Source organism: Mesoplodon mirus, assembly GCF_964341445.2.
Source record: "Mesoplodon mirus genome assembly, chromosome: X".
Lineage (NCBI taxonomy): Eukaryota > Metazoa > Chordata > Mammalia > Artiodactyla > Ziphiidae > Mesoplodon > Mesoplodon mirus.
The window spans coordinates 128,599,760-128,616,829 of NC_138981.1; the positions used below are offsets into that span (position 1 = coordinate 128,599,760).

Consider the following 17,070-nt stretch of genomic DNA (forward strand, 5'->3'; position numbering starts at 1 on the left):
GGCCCCCCCGCCCGCTCTGCCCCTGCCGTCTTTCTCGCGAGAGGCCCGGGGCAGGGGTCCCGGATATGACGTGTCCTGATTTCCGGCCGGGGGCTGAGAGACCGCGTCGTCTGCTGGGGCTGGTGGCGCGGACTTGGGTCGGCGGAGACGGAGGCCCTCGCTGGCCAGCAGAGGTGAGGACGGGGAGGAAGGCCCGGGGACCGCTCTCCACAGCCCCCGGCCCGCCCTGCGTGGCACCCCGGGCAGCCCAGGCCGGGCCCTCGGAGGTGTTCTCCCTGGGTCTCCGTGTCAGGAGCGTCGGGGCTGGACTCGGGTTAGAAAAGCGGGGGTCCCGGCTCTGCCAGCTGTTAAGGGGGGCCCTCGTGGAGGGCCGAGGGAGCCTCGCAGTCCACACAGGGGGTCCCGTGGGCGCCCGCCCCGCCCAGTCCGGCTGGCTGTGCGCCCTGAGCCGACTCGGGCGGGGCTGTGGGCCGCGGGGTCCCTCTCCGTCTCCTGACGTCTCTGCCTGGCGACCCGGGGCCGTGGTGGCCGTGGGCTGAGGCAGCGGCCTCGGGTCAGAAGAAGGGAGGGGGCAGGGCCTCATGGGGACTGCGTGGGAAGCCGTGAGGATGGACGAGGGCACCTTCCGCGGACGCGGAGCCCCACGAGCGCCCCCGGGAGGGCTCAGCGATGCCCCCTCGTTCCCTCAGGACGCCATGGGGCTGGTCTCCGGGAGAGACGCCTTTGCCTGAGGGCCGACGGCGGCACCTTGAGGGGGGACGGGAGCTCCCCCCGCCACCGAAGAGATGGCGTTCAGCCCCTGCTGTCAGCCCTAGGAGGTCCTGGGCAGGGGTGGCAGGATGTGGCCTCTTGTTACTCTTTTTTTTTTTTTTTTTTTTTGTGGCACGCGGGCCTCTCACTGCTGTGGCCTCTCCCGTTGTGGAGCACAGGCTCCGGACGCGCAGGCTCCGGACGCGCAGGTTCAGCGGCCATGGCTCACGGGCCCAGCCGTTCCGTGGCATGTGGGATCTTCCTGGACCGGGGCACGAACCCGCGTCCCCTGCATCAGCAGGCGGACTCTCAACCACTGCACCACCAGGGAAGCCCTCTCGTTACTTTTATCTGGACCTTCTCAGGGCAGCGAGGCCCTAGACCTGAAAGGGCAGGGACAGCTCGGCAGAGGGAGGAGTCCCAGGCTTTCCCCGGGCTCAGATTAAGGACTGAGGGCACCGCGAACACCAGAACAGATGGGGCCCAGCAGTTCTCTGCCCTTGCTGTCGACACGGGAGAGCCAAGGATCGTTACTGGATGTGGGCCCCGGCTCACTCTTTTTCTGGGGGTTTCCCAGGGTGGTGAAGACCTTGGTCTGGTGGGCGTGCCTGAGTTCAGCCCCGGGAGAACTACCACATGCTGCCAGGCGTCAAGATAAGGACCCTGAGGGAAGATTTGCTGGGCCTCCCACCCTGTAGAGAGGGGTCTCACAGCAACCTGCCCCTGCTGTCAGCCCTGGGAGACCACATAACAGGGTTGCCAAATGTGGCGTTTATTGACTTCCACTCTGGGAGTCTCAGGGAAGTGAGACTTTTTCTGAGGGGTGGACCTCAGGGTAATAGAGAGGACTGTGAGGGAGGATTGAGAGGACCTCCCTCCCAGGTAGATTTGGCCTTTGTCTGCCCTGAAAATACCCGTTTTAGAGAGAAGGGGCCCCAACCTAGCCCTGCCCCTCTTGTCAGCCCCAGGAGACCACAGGCAAGGTTGGCCGGATGTGGCGTTTCCTGAGTTTTGCTGGGGGGAGGGTCTCAGACAGGTCACAGCGTCGGTCTGAGGGTAAGCCACATCAGTTCAGAAGAGGGAGGCATCGCAGGCTGTATCAGAAGTCAAGGGAAGGACCGTTGGGAGGCCTGAAGGCCCCCTTTCCCTGAAAAGAAGGATGCCACAGAATCTCAGCGCTGGGAGGATCAGAGTAGCAGTAAGCAGATGGGAGGAACTCTCACTTCTCTGCAAGCTCTACCAGGAGTCAAGGGGGTGGAGTGTCTCAGGGAGGTAAGGGCTGGGTTGGAGCAGAAAACTTCAGGTCAGCAGAGGGTAGGACAAGCCTTGCCAGGAGTACAGATGAATACCTTGAACGAGGATTGAGTGCATTCCCCATGCTAGAACAGACCCCAGGCAGGTGTGGCTGGATTTGGTGTCTTTTTACTTTGTCTGGGGTGTCCCAGAGAGGTGAAGGCCTTGGTCTGAGCTGATGACACCAGCAAAGGGGGGAGTCCCAGAATCTGAGGAGTCAAGGTAAGGTAAAGGCCTTGAAGGAGGACTAAGGTTACCCCCTAAGACAGACAGAAGAGGTGTCACAGAAATTCCACCCTGTCCCCACTGTCCACCCTGGGAGGATCCTGGCAGGAAAGCCCAGATGTGGTGTACCCTCACTCCCTGCAAGGAGTGCGTGGAGGTGTCCCTGGGAGGTAAAGCCTTGGTCTGAGAAGGATGATTTCAGGTCACCAGATAAGGTGGGCCCAGACCCTCCAGGAGTAAAGAATACATTGAGGGAAGACAGAGGTAACTCCTTATCCCAGAACAGAGGGAACCCAGCCCCTGCTGTCAGCCATGGGAGACCCCAGGCTGGGGTGGCTGGATGTGATGTCTCTTCACTTTTGCCTTAAGGGTCTCAGGGAAGTGAAGGCCTTGGTGTGAGTGAGAAGACAGGTCAACTGAAGGAGTCACATCCCGTCAGAAGAAGGAAGAGTCTCAAGCTCTACCAGAGTCAAGGTAAGGACCCTCAGTGAGGACCAGAGGTACTTCCAACCCCAGAAAGAAGAGACCCCATTGAGTCTGGCTATCTCCTGTCCTCAGGCCTGGAAAGACTCAGGCAGGGTTGGCTGTACAGGTATGCCCTCACTTTCTCCAAGGGTGAGAGAGGTGTCTCTGAAAGGTGAGGTCCAGTCAGTAGGGGGTAGCCTAGGCCCTGTCAGGAGTAAAGATGGATAACGTGACGGAGGATTGAGGATAGCCCCACCACAGGACACATGGGGACCAGGTCTTGCTTTTGGCAGTGGGAGGACATAGCAGGGGTGGTAAGATGTGGTGCCCCATTTTGGTCCATGGGTTCTCAGGGAGGTGCGGTCCTCGTTCTGAGGAAGTGGCAGTCTGAGGGGAAGCCACATCAGGTCAGCAGAGGGAAGAGTCCTAGACTCTGCCAGAGTTTAAGGTGGGGACCCTGAGTGAGGCCTGAGGGCACACCCTCACCCGAGGACTGAAGGCACACCCAGCTCGGCCCTTCCCCTGTTGTCAGCTCTGGGAGGCCCTGGGCACAGTGGTCAGATATGGTGTACCCTCACTTCCCTCTTGGTGGTCTCAGGGCTTGTTCTGAAGGGGCCAGACTCAGGACAGCAGAGGGAGGAGTCCCAGAACCTACCAGGCATCAATGTGAGGAATGAGGGTAACACTCAGCTAGGAGAGAGGGGGACCCCACAAACTTCATTCACCTCTTTCCGTTACCCCCGGGAGGCCCTGGGCAGGTGTGGTTGAAAGTGTTACCCCTTCACTTCCTTCTCATCTGTTTAAGGAATGTGACCTCTTCCCTTAGGCTAGCAGAGGTGCAGGAGGAGAGGGCACAAGCCTCCTTAGAGGAAAGGTAAGAACCTTAGCGTGGAGGGGATCATCACTCCAGAACAGCGGGGACCTCACAGAACTCGGCCCCTCCTTGCCTGTCAGGGGCTTCAGGAGCCATGAGGTGAGGGCCTGGGTGTGAGGCACATGTCCTCAGGTCAGCAGATCATAGGAAGCCCAGACAGTACTGGGAGACAAGGTGAGGTGCGCACCCTGAATGTCTGCCAAGGACCCCACAGTGCCTGACCCACCTGCCCACAGTCAGCCCTGGAAGCCTCGGTTTGTACTGGTTGGCTGCACCCTGAGGAGCTTTCTTGCATCTTCCTACAGGTCCCTAGGGGACAAACTGTCCAGGGAGACCGGAGCCCTGTGAGGCCCTAGAGCACCCCCTAAAGAGGGCATCTGAAAGCCAGCCTTTGTCAGAGCTGCCAAGGGTGCATTTCTCTGCTGAGGCTGCTGAACCACTCCCTCTCTACCCCAGGCCCTCAGATCCCATCTCCCACCATCCTGCTTACACTTCTACCCGCTGCCTCCAACAAGAGTCATCATGCCTCACTCTCCAAAGCATCTGTGCCTCACATTTGAGCCAGGCTTTCAGACCCTAAGTGACATGCAAGACCTGCTGATAGTACAGGTTCCCCCAGCTGAGGATGAGGAGGAGACCACCTGTTTCCTCTTCCTCTTTTGCTTTCTCCTACCCCTCAACTTCCCCCCCTTCCTTTCCTCTGCTACTGGGCACCCCAGAGGAGGAGCAGGAGGAGGAGGAGAAGGAGGAGAAGCAGGAGGAGGAGGAGGAGCAGGAGGAGGAGGAGCAGGAGGAGATGGAGGAGGAGAAGGAGGAGCAGAAGCAGGTCATAGATACAGAGGTGGTGGGTGGGGTGTGGGCAAAATGTGTGAAAGGGGCCAAAAGGTATAAACTTCCAGTTATAAAATAAATAAGTCATGGGGAGGTAATGTACAGCATGGTGACTATAGTTAATAATACTGTATTGCATATTGGAAAGTCGCTAAGAAGAGTAAATCATAAAAGTCCTCATTACAAGAAAAAAATATTTTGGTAACCATGTATGGTGATGGATATTAACTAGACTTATTGTGGTGATCATTCTGAAAACCCAAAGGTTTGTTATAATACAAGCTGATGGCTGCTTCTAATATTTATATGGAAATGCAAAAGACCTGGAATAGCCAAAAGAACTTTTATTTTATTTATTTATTTTTACAATCTATTTATTTATTTTTGGCTGCGTTGCGTCTTCGTTGTTGCGTGTGGGCTTTCTCTAGTTGCAGCGAGCAATAATCAACACAGTGTTGTATTGGTATAATGATAAAAATATATAACTGGAATGTGATAGAGATTCCAATAATAGAACCATACATGTATATGCATATATAGACAAATCAATTATCAACAGAGATCTGAGGTAGATTAGAGAGGATAGTCTTTGCAAAATCTGAGTCTGGAGCAATTGCATATCCACATGCAAAAAAATTAATTTTGATCTCTACATCTCACCACATAAAAATGAACTCAGAATAGATCATAGACCTTAATAATGCTTCTATATGAAAACCCAGGGAAAATATTTGTTGCCTTGAAACCATTTCTTATGTACAAAAAACCCAGTCTATTAATGAAAAAAAAGATATATTGGATTTAATTCAAATTACAATCTTTGAAAAACACTGTAAAGAGAATGAAAAGACAAATCACAGATTGTGAGAAAAGGTTTGCCAATCACATACCTGATAAAGGACTTGTGTCAAGAATATATAAAGAATTCTCAAAACTCAATAATAAGAAATCAAACAATCCAATAAAAAAACAAGCAAAAGATTTGAACAGACACTTCATCAAAGAAGATATAGGGTTGGCAAATAAGCACATGAAAAGATGCTTAGTCATTAGGGAAATGCTATATCACAATTAGATTCTACTGGGTACTTATTAGAAGGTCTAAAATTGAAAATACTGCTGATATTGTGTCCGTGAGGATGTAGCTCACTGGAACACTATTACACTTCTGGTCAGAATGTAAATGGCACAATCATTTGGGGAAACAATTTAGCAGATTCGTAAAAAGCTAAACATTTACTACCACATGATCAGTCCGTTCTAAACCTTGGTATTTATCCAAGAGACATGAAAACATATGTGATGCAAAGAACTATACACAAATGTTCATAACAGATTTACTCATAATGGCAAAAAAAATAGAAACAACCGAAATGTACACCAACAAGGGTATGGATAAACAAAATTTGGTATCTCCATACAGTGGAATACGATTCAGCCATAGAAATGAATAAGCAAAGATACACACAGCTACATGGATTAATCGCAAAATAATTACGCTGAGTGAAAGAAAGAAGACAGAAAAGAATGTGTATTGTTTGATTCCATCTATATAAATTTCCAGAATACTTAAACTGATCTATTGTCACAGAAAGCATATCAGTATTTGCCTTGGTTTGAGGTTGGAGAAAGGCAGCAGGGATTAACAGGGAAGACGGGGTTACAAAGTTGCATGAGGAAAATTTGGAGATGATGGATAGGTTCTCGTGTATATAAATGTCAAAAATTATCATAGTTCACATTTTAATATGTGCAGTTTATTATATATCCTTTATACCTCCAAAAAGCTGTGAATATTTTTTTTTAATTTTTATTTATTTATTTATGGCTGTGTTGGGTCTTCGTTTCCGTGCGAGGGCTTTCTCTAGTTGCAGCAAGTGGGGTCCACTCCTCATCGCGGTTTGTGGGCCTCTCACTATCGCGGCCTCTCTTGTTGTGGAGCATAGGCTCCAGACGTGCAGGCTCAGTAATTGTGGCTCACGGGGCTAGTTGCTCCGCGGCATGTGGGATCTTCCCAGACCAGGGCTCGAACCCGTGTCCCCTACATTGGTAGGCAGATTCTCAACCACTGCACCACCAGGGAAGCCCCACTGAAGGGTTTAAGGGTCAAATTCAGAGCATCCTCTGTCATTTTTTACGGATTCAGGATTGTTTCTGGGGAGAAATCCCAATACAGTTTCAGACAGAGGGAAACACATAGAGACGGGAAATTAATATTAAAAAATTGGGGTCAGCCAGCCTTCTGTGGAGCCATAGCATAGCCTGAGGCAAAGGAAAATATGTTTCACCCCAATGCGTTCATTCACTCATTTGTATTATTAATTTTTCTACCAGGGACTCAAGCCAGAGCAGCTCTGTGCTTTACCCCCACTGTGTTCCCAAGGCCACCCCCAGTGTTACTTTGTTGAGCATTTCTCCACTCAGAAAGTTGCAGTTCACATTGTCATCAATGCAAGGCCACCTTCCTGAGTAGAGCACTGCAGGTAGTGTGGCTGAGCATGGCAGCCCTGGTCTTTAAAAAAAATTAGAGGTATAAATTGCATACCATAAAATTCACTGGTTTCATGTAGTACAATTCAGTGAGTTTTAGTCAGTTTAGAGGTGTACACCCATCACCACAATCAAATTTACAGCATTGCCTTCAACTCAGAAAGAAACCTAATGCTCAGTTGTATCCCCCCTGGTAACACTTGATTCACTTGGCCTCCAAGGCACTTATTTTCTCTTAGTCTTCTGCTTAAGTCACTGGCTTTTCCTTCTTAGCCTCTTTCGCTGGATTCTCTCTTCCTTGTTGTCATAACGTTGGAATGCCTTTGGGTTCAGCTCTGGGATCCCACCTCTTTTCTCTCTCCGTACTCACCCTGAATGAATGTTTCCAGTCTCATGGCTTTAAATGCCATCTGTATGCTAATGACACCTAATTTTATATTTCCAGCTTAAGCTTTCCTCCTGAACTCCAGAGGACACACTTGCCTATTCAGCATGTCTGTGTGCATGGCTAACAGTCATATTAAATTTAACTCATCTCCTGACCAGGCCCATATTCTTCTTGAACTGGAGACCTCTCTATCTCAAATACTGGACATTCTATTCATTAGTAAAACCTGTAGGCACTCCTTTTAAAAATATATACAAAATAATTGTTTTAACTGGTAAGTCAGATAAATACTTTGCAGCACCAAACCTGCAGTGGCTCCCCTATTGAACTAGGATTAAAAGCCAGTCAGTGCAGTGGCTTACAGAGCCCTGTTTAACGAGCTTCCCTTTATTTTCCTGAACTTCATCCCTAAAGACTCTCCCAGTGTGCACTCTAGCCACACTGGCCTTGATGTTCTTAGAGCCGAGCAGCCACTCTCCTCAGGGCATTTGCATAGGATGTTCCTTAGGTGCTCTCTTCTATGCTGGCTCATGTTATTCTCCTCTCACATCCTTCATTCACATGTTCTAGATATTTGCTCAGAAATCACCTTCTCATTGAGACTATAGAGGAGGACAAATAATTTTTTCTCTACCCATCTGAGTTCTTGGTGGAGACCCAAGTCATAAAAGACAGATTAACAAGAGAAAAACAAGCAAGTTTATTAACATGTATACCACCTGTACACATGGGAGATACTCAGGGAGAGTAACTCAGAGGTGCTTAGAATTCAGACTTAAATACCATCTTAATAGGGAAGGCGGAGATGGTATGTAGGCCTCTTAGGGGAGAGTAAATAATTTTTAAGAAAGGTGAAGGGACCTTTAGAAGAATAGATGGGAAGTATGATGGTTTGTGAGAACGTGTGTCTGGCTGTAGTGTTGACTTCTAGCCTCCTATCCTGTGATAAAAGTCCGTCTTACCTGGTTGATGAAACTCTGAGGGAGAGGGTCTATGACAGTTGAGTTCCTTTTGGAGGATCTGTCAATAGGCAGATAAGGGGAGTTCAGAAAAAGCCTCTTCCTAAAGTTGCTATTGTTTTCAAAAGCCTACAGCTCAAAATAATCAAAATATCAAAGTGGCATAGTTTGGAGTGGCATATTCTCTTACCCTTCAAGACTTCCCTTGATCACTTTCCTTCATTTTACAACCAGTCCCCATACCAGAACTCCACATCCCCTTTAACGTGGATGCGTATTTTTTCCCCTTGACCTTTATCACTTTCTAATGGTAGATAATTTACTTATATCTGTGCCACCTCCACCCTCCTAGAATGCAAGTTCTCTGAGGACAAGTATTCTTGGTTCTTTTGTTTAATGATGGCATGTAATTGGCACCAACAAATATTTGTTGAATGAATACCAAGTGGCAGGGTGTAGCTATCATAATTAAAACAGTTGAGTATCTGGTTCAAGAAGTGACTGAAGGGGAGGGGGAACTGGAGGAAGACAGTCAAAAGGTACAAACTTCCAGTTACAAGATAAATAAGTACTAGGGCTGTAATGTACAATATGATCAATATAATTAGCACTGCTGTACATTATATATGAAAGTTGTTCAGAAAGTAAATCCTAAGGGTCCTCATCACAAGGAAAATTTTTTTCTATTTCTTTAATTTTGTATGTATATAACATGATGGATGGTCACTAAACTTATTGCAGTAGTCATTTCATGATATATGTAAGTCAAATCAGTATGCTGTACACCTTAAACTTATACAGTGTTGTATGTCAATTATATCTTTTTTTTTTTTTTTGCGGTACGCGGGCCTCACATTGTTGTGGCCTCTCCCGTTGCGGAGCACAGGCTCCGGACGCGCAGGCTCAGCGGCCATGGCTCACGGGCCCAGCCGCTCCGCGGCATGTGAGATCTTCCTGGACAGGTGCACCAACCCATGTCCCCTGCATTGGCAGCTGGACTCTCAACCACTGCGCCACCACAGAAGCCCTGTCAATTATATCTTAATGAAACTGGAGAAAAAAGAAGTGACTGAAGGATAAATATAACAAAATTGAAAGCTCAAATATTACAAAGCCCAGTTGCATATTAGTGTGCGCACACACACACAAGTAAAGTTAAAAAATCTCACATTCGTAGTATTTACCCAAATAAAATCCATATGGGTTAAAGAGATAGAGTATAAAATATGAGCCATAAAATCCCATTGATCCCAAAAAGGACATGCACTATCTCTTGTTAAGGAAAGAAAGCAAGTTGCAGAAAAATGTTCTTATAGAATGAGCTCATACTTGCACAGACAAAGATGAGGTGGATAAAAAAAGCCTTAAATGTGTACATATGAGTTAGTAGATGGTTGTGTGAGCGAGGAAAACAGTGTGGGCAGATGAGTACAGGGATTTTGGTAATGGCTGAGGCTGGGTATAGGAATTGATTACTAATATTTTTTCTTTATATATTTGTGAATTGTTTCAAATATTAGAATAAGCAAGTAGTGTCTTTTAATTAAAATTTCATGCATTTTAAAAAATTAAACTTACCTTCTACCACATTAAACAAATTAAAGTCTTCAACTCTCAAGCTTCCCAGTCTGTAAAAAGGGATAATTTCTGGCCTTATGACTGATAATGACAATTAAGATGACAATTGTTAACATTTACCAAGTTCTCACTGACATTTCAGGCACTGTGCTAAGAGCTTTTATGTGGTTCTGCTCATTTAATCTGCATAATAAAAGTCATGACAGATAATGTTATTACTTCTGCCTCAATGATCTGTTAAGAGGATTAAATAAGAGCCAACACACATGAAGATACTGCTATAAACCGAACACAATCTAGACATAATTTTAATATGCAGTAACACATCTAACAAAGCAAATGTATTGATAGTAGTTTGTTTAGTCCTTGAGAACTAATATACTTGGCTCTTAGCTTATGAGCACTGTGAACAATCCAACCCATTAGCAAGCTTAATCACCACTAAAGTGTCACCATGTTGTTCAGTATGGTAGCCACTAGCCACGTGTCTATCAGCACTTAAAACGTGGCCAGTCCAAGGGGAGATATGATGCAAGTGTAAAATACCAGATTTTAAGCACTTTGTGTGAAAAAAGAAAGGAAAATATTTCATTGTTATGCTGCTTATATTGATTACCAATTGAAATTATATTTTGGATGTATCCAGGTAAATAAAAATAGATTACTAAGGTTGTTTCAACCTGCTCCTTTTGTACTTTTAAAATGTGGCTGCTAGAAAATTTAAAATTATGTATGTGTCTCTACATGTTTCTATTAGACAGTGACACTTTATACAGAATTGTTCCTAGTGAGATTGGTTTTCATGTGGTTACTAGAACATTCCTTGATCAGTTGGCACCTAAATCCTCCCAAAACATACTTACCTGAGGCCCTTCTCAGAACACAGTTGAAACAATCTGGAGTAAAGGAAATGGTTGGGGTGGTGGGATGAGAAATGTGGTATAAACCCTAAAGCAAGGAGATTGAAAAAATTTTCAGTTTCAGAACTCATAAACAGCATTTACTGAATGTGATGATCATCACATCAGTAATGTGATCATACTGATCATCATCAGTATGTTTCCCGGCTATGTGTCTAAGACATAGGTAACATTAACAATATAGAACATTCAGTAGCACTCATTGAAAAACAATGAGAACTACTAGCAAGCCATTTCTTAAAGTTGGACAGAAAAATTAAAAATATACACTTAGATCTATAGTTTTCTTATATACCAGCAGTAATCAACTAGAATACACAAGGGGGAAAACTCCACTCAGAATAAATTTGTCATTAAGACTTCAGTGACAATATTGAAAAAATCAAAACTTTACAAAAAAATTAAAAAGATATTTTGAGTCAATGGATGAGCATTTTCAATACCAGACAGTAAATTCTGAATCAAGGCACTATATAAGGTATTGTTACCAGGGACTGGGAATGGGGGAAATAGGGAATTGCTGTTCAAAAGGTATAGATTTTCAGTTACGCAACATGAAGAAGTTTTAGAGATTGGCTCTACAACACTGTGCCTATAATGAACAGTATTGTGTACATAAACCTTTAAGGGGGTAAATCTCATGTTAAGTGTGCTTATCACAAAGTTAAAAAAAATGTCGACTAAAGAATTCAGAGATATCATTGGAACAGAACTGGTAGTTAAAATGGAATAAGGGAAATACTAGATTTGTGGAGAAAAGGCCAGAAAATATACTCAAATGCATTCCTCCTAGGTTAATCAACTGAATGTTAAAACATGAAAGAGTATTTTCCAAGGGTAATAGCTTTGGAGTGATATTAAGTGAGAGATCATTATGAACAACATGTTGAACCTCATAGCAGGACAAAATAAAATCATCGATATGTTTGAATATGCTGAAGAGGAAGAGAGGAATGACAGTGGGAGGAGAGGAGAATGAGTAGCAGAAAGAAGGGGGGAAGAGGTTGGAGGAAGGAAGGAAAGAAGAAAAGAGAAAGCAGGGAAGGGGAGACAGGAGGAGAGGAACGCAGAGGGGAGAGGAAAGAGGACAGGAGACAGGAGAGAAGAGGGGAGGGAAGGAGAGGAGATCAGAGTGAAGAAGAAACCAGAGAAGGGAGAGGAGAGGAGAGGGGAGGGGAGGGGAGGAGTGAAGAGGAAAGAGAAGGAGGGAAGGAAGGTTCACAAAAGAGGAGGAAAGAAGGGGAGGAGCGTGAAAAGGTAGGAGAGGGGAGAAGGGAGGGGAAAGAAGGAGAGGACTCGAGAAGAGAGGGAGAGAGGAGGGAAGGGGAGGGAAGAGGAGGGGTAAGGAAGGGAAGAAAGAAGGAAGGAAGAGAGGGAGGGAAGGAGGAGAGGGGAGAGCAGGGGAGAGAAGAGAGGAGAGGATGGAAGGAAGGGAGAGAGAAAGGAGGAGGACATTAGGAGAGGAGGGGAGGGGGCTGGAGGAGAAGTGGAGAAATAACCATAAGATGAGGCATTTGTCCCATGTTTGCTGAAGTATCAGACTTTGCATGAAGCGCTTTGACCAGGATGATCTCATCTGTTGCTCACTGAATACACCTGAACACTGTGCACTGTACTCTAATGTACACGTGGATAAGTGAATTCTGTTATTACTTCTAACAATTTTCATTGTGAGGACAAAGTGAGCCAACAAATGTGAAAACAGTTCTGTAAATTGGGAACTGACCTAAAAAAGTGAGGGATGGGGCTTCCCTGGTGGTGCAGTGGTTGAGAGTCCGCCTGCCGATGCAGGGGATACGGGTTCATGCCCCAGTCTGGGAAGATCCCACATGCTGTGGAGCGGCTGGGCCCATGAGCCATGGCCGCTGAGCCTGCGCGTCCGGAGCCTGTGCTCCGGTTTGGGAGAGGCCACAACAGTGAGAGGCCCGCGTACCGCAAAAAAAAAAAAAAAAAAAAGTGAGGGATGATTATAGTGTTGTTTTGGGGCCTAACTAACCACTTTACATACATGTTTTCTCACTAAGAGCCCACCTGCCAGGCTCTGAGCACCAGAGATGAGCCCCTTACAGGCTCCATTTCACCCCCAGGGTCTAGTGACAGTTCTTTTCACCAACAGGTCACTAGTACATTGGGGTCTCCCGCTGCTGCCCTGAGTACCTGGGGGGCCAGGGGCCACCACCATCCCCTCCAAGTGCCAATTCCATAGGGGAAGGTCCCAATCATGTCAGCCAAGGAGCTGCAAACCCAGGTGCACAGAAAGGGGGCAGTGCTGGGGGCTGGGGACCCCCTTTTTCCAGGTTCAGGTCTCCAAATGCCCCCCATGGAAAGGATAAAATTACCCCCCTGAAAACTCAAGAACTTCAAGTGAAACTCCCTGAGAACTCAAAAGATGGTCCAGCAAGGCGGGCCGACAGGAGAAGACTCAGCAAAGAGCGTGGAGAGCAGCCCTTCACAACAGGAAGAAAGGATGTAAAACCCCAGTGAGAAGCCGGCTCCGATGTGTCCAGAACAAGAATGAAGACACCCTCGAACTTGCACGAGGGCTTGAAAGGAGGGAAGAAACACACGTGGCCCCGCTGCCTGGCGTGGGTCCAGGCAGCCCAGCGCCCACGGCTCTCAACTGGAATTCTGCTCTTGGAGGCAGGACATTCCAAATGATTTATGTGCCATACGGTATTAAACCCTGCCTGCCACAATAAGGTGGTGAGAAGATTCATGAAACTGGCCACAAAAGCAAAGGAATGAGGGGCACTGGCCGTGGCAAATTGTGCTCTACAATGAAGATAGTACTGGGGAGACATGGGTTTTGACACGGACAGTGGATCAGAATGGAGCCCAGTGGACAACAGGCATATGGAATCATATGGAATGTTTGTGGCTGAGGCAGGGGGAGGGGGGAACGGACAAGTTAATCCCCATGTCTCACCAAAATTCTCAGAAAAAAATCCGAAAAGTGTTTTGAGACGTCTGAAAAGATTTGGCACAAGATCAGGAGTTGCACCTTACAACATGAAGCATAAACGTGTGGTGCACGGGGTTCTCCTCAGTGATCAGAACAAGTCATAGAGCAGCCTGCAGACTAGGACGCGACGCCCAGCGTGACTCAGGCCTTGCCCATCCGCGCTCCCAGTGGGAGATCCCCGCTTCCAGCTGGAGACCATGGAGCTGCCCAGCAGGGAAGGCCAGGCCGGAGCAGCAGATCACAGTGGGTGTGAGGGATGGGCAGCCATGGACGACCAGGGTTGGGGAGACCACCATATGTCTGCTCCTGCATCTTTGCAGCACTGCATCCCTTAGGATGAGCAAGTGATACTTACGTAAGTAAAATATCAAGGAAAATACGCAGCAAGATAAATGTGAATGCACATGTGTGTTCCTACCGAGCCCCTCAGTTTCTCCAGATCTCAAATTCTCCCACCTCTAAAAATCAGATAACACCCGCTCTTTGAATAACAACGACAAAATACCTTCGAGAAGCTATAAAATAAAGCTTTACAGTGTTGCTGAGGAATTTAGCAAAGCTTTGAATCAATGGATGTATCTCCATTTCTGTACAGCAAGATTATGCATTTACGATGTTGATTTTTATTTCATTGGCGTTAGGAATATTTTACCTCTGTGCTGCCCAAGATGGCAACCACTAGCCACAGGTGGCTGGCTTTGAACCATCTCCGGATGGAAGTACATTTCGTTGAGTTTAAAATAAATTCAAACTTAAACAGTCACCTGTGTCAGCTTTGGGGAATTCATTCACAAAATGAAATTAAAGAGTAATGAGAGATATTTCTCTTACTGGATATTAAAATGGAATTATAAGACTACCAAATAAAAACAAATTAAAAAATAAAGCTGCCCATCCCTCACACCCAGTGTGATCTGCTGCTCCGGCCTGGCCTTCCCTGCTGGGCAGCTCCATGGTCTCCAGCTGGAAGCGGGGATCTCCCACTGGGAGCGCGGATGGGCAAGGCCTGAGTCACGCTGGGCGTCGCATCCTAGTCTGCAGGCTGCTCTATGACTTGTTCTGATCACTGAGGAGAACCCCGTGCACCACACGTTTATGCTTCATGTTGTAAAGTGCAACTCCTGATCTTGTGCCGAATCTTTTCAGACGTCTCAAAACACTTTTCGGATTTTTTTCTGAGAATTTTGGTGAGACATGGGGATTAACTTGTCCGTTCCCCCCTCCCGCTGCCTGGTTTTGGATCAAGAACTGACAGAATTGAAAACAGTACTAAGATTAAATGCTGTGGGAAAATTAGATATTTGTGGAAAAATTAAACTGTTAAATCAGTACTTCCCAATTTACACTCAATATATTTTCATGGGTTAGAACATTGAATTTTAAAATGTAATACAAGATACAGCTATTGATCTTGAAGGACTTTTATGGCATATTTTAAGTGAGAACAAATTAGAAAAGTTTAAATGCATAGCATGACCCCTGTTTCTAAAAGAAAACAATTCTTTTCTTAAATTAATTAATTAATTTATTTATTTTTGGCTGCGTTGGGTCTTCGTTGCTGCACGTGGGCTTTCTTTTTTTAGTTGCGGTGAGCGGGGGCTACTGCTCATTGCCGTGTGTGGGACTCTCATTGTGGTGGCCTCTCTCCTCATGGAGCACCGGCTCTAGGCGCGCGGGCTGTAGAGCGCAGGCTCAGTAGTTGTGGCACACGGGCCCAGCTGCTCTGCAGCATGTGGGATCTTCCTGAACTAGGGCTCGAACCTGTGTCCCCTGCATGGGCTGGCAGATTCCTAAGCACTGTGCCCCCAGGGAAGCCCAAGAAAACAATTCTTAAAGATTACAGTGGCATCTAGGCAGATTGAGGTGGAAGAGCAGGTCAGCCCAGGCGAGGCAGATGTGGAGGTGGGAGAGTTGGGTGCGGAAGCTTATATGCACATATGTAAGTGACTGTGTCTGTTTATCTGATCCACTTTTCACAGTGAATGATATGTATGTAAGGTGCTTAGCATTATGTCTGGCTATTAGAAAACACCCAAAATGTGAGCAATTAACATTATTAGGTCACCTATTAAACAAAATGGATTAAAAGATTTTTTCTAATATGCTTAATTAATAAAGGAGTTAATTTATGTGATAAACACTCTGGAAAAGTAATTTATGGTAAGGGGCATAGGGCATAGTAGAAGGAGAGTGGTTGCCATTTTGTATGCAGTGATCTTTTTCTTATAGGGTGATATTTGAGCAAAGATCTGAAGGAAGTGAGGGAACAAGCCATGCAGATATTTGGAGACAGAACAGAATGCTCTAGTCAGGGAAAGCTCCAAACGCACCAAAATACCATGCATGATGTGTTTGAGTTAAGTTAGGGTTGGGTTAGGATTAAGGATACCAACCAGTCAGTACAGGGATGCGTGGTAGAAGATGAGTTCAGAGAAGTAGCCAGAAGGTTGATCGTGCAGGATGATCATGTAATAGAGTATGGATTTTGAATTTTATTCAGAAAAAAGTAAGAAGCTATTTCAAAGTTTTAAGCAGAGGTGCAGTCTGACATGTTTTAACCAAATAACCGAATATCTCTGGCCAATGTATTATGATCAAATTGAGGCCTGGATCAAAAGGGCAGAAGCAGGGAGATCGGTTTGAAGGCTATTGCGATAATCCAGTTAAGAGATAATATTTGGACCATAATGTTACTGGAATGTGGTGAGAACTGACTTGTTTCTAGATATCTTTTGAAGTGCTAATGGACTAGATTGGTTTTGTGAACAAAATTGGCTGTGTCAGAGTTAACTCCAATGTTTTTGCCTGATCATTTGGTAGAAAGGAATTACCATTAAGGGAGATAAGCTAGGGTGATGGTGTGTGTTCAGGGACATGTTATGGATTTGGCAAATCCAAGGTACCTGTTAGATATCCAAGTCGAATTTAATTGAATATTTAATTCTAGAGCTGAAGGGGGATGTTGGATCTGGCCTAGAGCCATGTAATTGGGATTTATGAGACCATAGGTGAATTTAATGTCATGAGAAAAGATAAAATCACTTAGAAAGCGAATGTACACAGAGATCATAGATGGATGCAAATTTGGGGAAGAGCTTCTTGACTTGGCGCTTAACCCCATCCCCCAGTCCTGCACCATCATATTGTTGGGAGAATATCATCATCCACCCCATTCCTACTGCAAGGAGGGAAAGCTACACCTAGCCCAGCACCAATGCAATTCCAGCCAAAGGCGGTGGGATACCACCGATTGCTACTGGGACCTGCAACCTGACTGCAGTGGAGAACCAATAACATGTGCAGGCAAGGGGGCCAGCTCCTAAACTTCCTCTCCT

At 46.3% G+C, this 17,070-nt stretch overlaps 1 long non-coding RNA gene across 2 annotated transcripts in view; it reads left to right on the forward strand.

The window, feature by feature from the left end:
• The first annotated feature begins 2,643 nt into the window (after positions 1–2,643).
• The window catches only part of LOC309797200, a 1,037,104-nt gene continuing 1,022,677 nt past the window's right edge, over positions 2,644–17,070 (forward strand). For both annotated transcript variants that reach the window (XR_014292561.1, XR_014292562.1), the window contains exon 1: positions 2,644–2,742. This is a non-coding gene — a long non-coding RNA (uncharacterized lncRNA). The remainder of the gene's footprint in view (positions 2,743–17,070) is intronic.